We start from the raw sequence: 4,221 nt of genomic DNA on the forward strand, positions 1-4,221 counted from the left end.
GTGCTGGATGTGTGTACAGGTAAAGTGTGTATACATACATATATGTAACCAAGAAAAAAGCAACAAGAATGGATTAGTAGTTTAGTACAATTGTTTCATACTAAGAACAATTTTATTTGAAGCTGCAAATACAAATGGAAAACCCTTCGGTAAGGCTTATTTGTCCAACTAAGTCAGACGTTGGCCGACTTAGTAAATCTATCTTGGATACTGTTTTACCCCAAATAACCCGGATCCTTCCCTTAAGTCTATGGCTAAATACTGATGAAGTATTAATATGGTTCAATTCTCTAGCTAACACTAGTTGTCTATCTTTTATTCAATTTGATATCAATAATTATTATTCTAGCATTTCCCCCATTTTGCTAAATAAATCGCTTATTTTTGCCATGAATCGCTCCCTCATATCTAGAGAAGAAATCGACATAGTACTATTAGCTAGGAAAACTATTATAGAATTTGAAGGAAAATTATGGACTAGAGCAGATACCCCTAACAATTTTGATATACCTATAGGTTCTAGTGATTCGGCTGAGATAACTAATTTGGTAGGTGCATATCTATTAAAGTGCATAAAAAGGGAAATCCCAGAATTACAAGGTGGTCTATATAGGGATGATGCTCTGTTTGTTATTCCTAGTAATAATAAATCTAGCATTGAACAGATTAGAAAGAAAATTAACAGGTTTTTTAAAGATTTTAACCTTAGCATAACCTATGAACCTAGCACTAAGATAGTCAATTTCCTGGATATTACATTAGACCTTAACTCTAAGCTGCATTACCTATTTAGAAAGGAAGGTAAAATCACTAGATACATAAATAAATTATCTAATCATCCCCCAAATATAATAAAATCTTTGATTAGAAATATTTCCTTAAGAATTTCCAAATTGTCATCTAATAATGATATATTTAACTCTCACTCTAAGCATTATAATATAGCATTATCTAAAGCAGGATATAACCAAGAGATTACCTTTATTGACAAGGCGAGCTTATATATTCCTAATAATGGGGTGAACATTAACTACGTAAACAAAAATATAGATCGTGCCCGTAATAATAATAAAAATAAAAATAGATTTACGGTAGCAACAAACCCAGCGTCCAAATCAAATCATAAGAATAAAAATATAGACCAGAGCATAGGTAATTTTGATAAAACTAATTTAGATAAATCTAAAAAGCATACAAATAATAGTAATAAGAATAATGATTATGGTGGGATCAAAAATTATTCAACTAACTCTAACTCTAATTTAAGAAAATATAATAAGGAAGATATAATCTGGTTGAATATTCCTTTTAACTGCTCGATATATGCGGCAAATTCAAAGTAATATTAGAAAAAAAATTTCCAGCCTCTCATAAGTATCATAGAATAATTTCTAAGAGAACGGTTAGGATTTCTTACTCAACCCTCCCAAATATATCCACTATAATAGCTAGAATTAATAATAAAAACATTAAGTTAGTCAGGAATAATAAGACTAATACCAACATGAATACCAATAATAATTGTAATAATATTATCATAAATAAAAATAATAACAACAATAATAATAATTATCAAAATAAGTGCAGCATCAACAGCAATGGAATAACTAATAATGATATTGATATTAATAGGAATAATAATAATGATAATAATATGAGCAATACAAATGGAAATAATATCGGGAATGAAGATAACAATGATATCTATAGCAGTAATAAGCATTCGGATATTAATACAAACAATAATAATAGCAATACCAATAATGTTGATAATTATGATATCGCTATAGTAGATCTAAATGATAGTATAAACGGATCGATAAATGGTAACACAACTTCAGATAACAATATTATCTATAATAACGAAAATAACACTCATAATAATTTGAATAGCAGCAATATGAGAGATCTATCCTTAAATAATTCTAAATCTGAAAATTATCCCCCTAGTTGCAATTGTAGGATTAAGTCAAAATGCCCTGGTCTGTGTGGGGCCCATAATGTAATCTATAAATGTACTATAACTACTGCGAATAGCAAATTTTTTTGTCTGGGTTGTACTATAAAATTTAAGCAAAGAATTAGCAATCATCTTTCCTCCTTTAAGTTACGTCATAAAGCTGGCTGTACCACACTTTCCAGTAAGATCTGGGAACTCAAAACTAATAATATTAAATATAACCTAAAATGGGAAATAGTTAGAAAGGCAATGCCTTATAAAAATAATAGGGTAGGTTGCCAACTCTGCTCCATGGAGACAAATGAAATTCTAAAGCATAGAAAAAATAAAAACCTATTGAATAACCGTATAGAGTTAGATTTGTCTTGCATTCATTCAAAAATCAAAACTCTAAAATATTTTAAATAGAAATCGTATAGAATAACCGTATAATCACTCAAAAATCAAAACTCTAAAATATTTTAAATTGAAATCTATAGGCTCTTCCACTGGTGTTCTTTCTTTCTAACTGTACCTTTTTAATTATAAAAATAAATAGTATTTGTACGATGCTAATTTGATTGTCTATATAGTCAATTTGATTAACCTAACTTAAATCATATAAATTTTGATAATATTTCCTAATTCTATTCTAAATTTAATAAATAATACTATTCCCTTAAGGATACAAGCAATTTTCTCTATATACTTTGAATAAGCAAAATTCTCCCACCATTTACTATTGAACTTATTTGACCTCTAGATGTTGACCAAAATTCTTTCTTACAATATGTGAGGGTCTCAGTTCTTAGCAGGTGGTGGTCAAACTTAATGTTCCTTTATAAATCTAAGATTCCTTCAACACTGACCTAGATTTTCTGTCACCACAGAAATAAACTAACCTTTGTCTATGGTATATTTATGTCTTCTTACTCCTCTATTCCCTTCCTCCCATTATGTCCTTTATTTGGGCTGAATCTGCTTCACTAACTTTTCTTGCTACTACAACCAAATTCTATTTACAACAGCTTAGTTGTGAAATGAACTGGTGTGTGACCAGCAGCTTTCCTCATGTCTCCGGAAATTATATCTGCATTTTTATGGATGGATTCACCTTCTCTGGGAAGTTAACAATCTTTTTAAAAACTTTTTATAAAACTGTGCATCATTAGAAAGCATTTTAAGTCTGCTTATAATTTGACTTTAAATTTCATAGAACTCACTCCTAATAACTTCATGAGGATAATCAAACCCTCTAGGATGTCTGGAAAGCATATATGTGATTTAGCTGATGAATACTGGACATTTGTATTTGCAGCTTCAAATAAAATTGTTCTTAGTATGAAACAATTGTACTAAATTACTAATCCATTCTTGTTGCTTTTTTCTTGGTTATAATCACCCCACATTATTTTATGGTTAATACCATAAAGTATTCTGGTGCATCTAAGTTAAGTACCATATTCATTGGAATTCACTTGAATCTTAATTGTTTTTGCATACACATATATATATATATATATATATATATACCAATTAAGGACTGAACACGAAAAGTGGACAGTCAACATGCTAGATATAGACGTCAAATCGCCATTCTCCACAAAAGATTATGTTCTCAAATCAAACTCATCACAAACCCAAGCAATAAACAAGTGAAAATATACGAAATACAATACTTATCCATGTACTGATTCAGTTTCGGCTATTATCCGCAAGGATACCTGTAGCCTTTGTCAACATGGCCCGATATATATGCAATTTGCTGAACTAGATGCAAAAACGATACCGGAGTATCATGTGCGTGGAGTTCAACCTATTACATTCGAATGTATTTTTCAAATGCCTTTACTTTGGCGCGTTGAGACCCGAAGAAAATAGCCTGCAGCTAATAATTAGCAGCAGTCAATTTATCGGTTAGAGAACATATTTATTTATATAAAATATAAAATTAATTAGGGTAGAAATCAATATTTATCAATTAAAACCAGTGGTCTAGCATATTAAAAAAGAATCCGAAGATTAAATATTTACATATACCAATTAAGGACTGAACACGAAAAGTGGACAGTCAACATGCTAGATATAGACGTCAAATCGCCATTCTCCACAAAAGATTATGTTCTCAAATCAAACTCATCACAAACCCAAGCAATAAACAAGTGAAAATATACGAAATACAATACTTATCCATGTACTGATTCAGTTTCGGTATATATATATTGTTATATTCGGGATGGTAATTTCTTTTTCCTGCCAAATAAACACATGCACTAATTTTC

Source organism: Octopus sinensis, linkage group LG11 (genome assembly GCF_006345805.1).
Source record: "Octopus sinensis linkage group LG11, ASM634580v1, whole genome shotgun sequence".
NCBI classification, from domain to species: domain Eukaryota; kingdom Metazoa; phylum Mollusca; class Cephalopoda; order Octopoda; family Octopodidae; genus Octopus; species Octopus sinensis.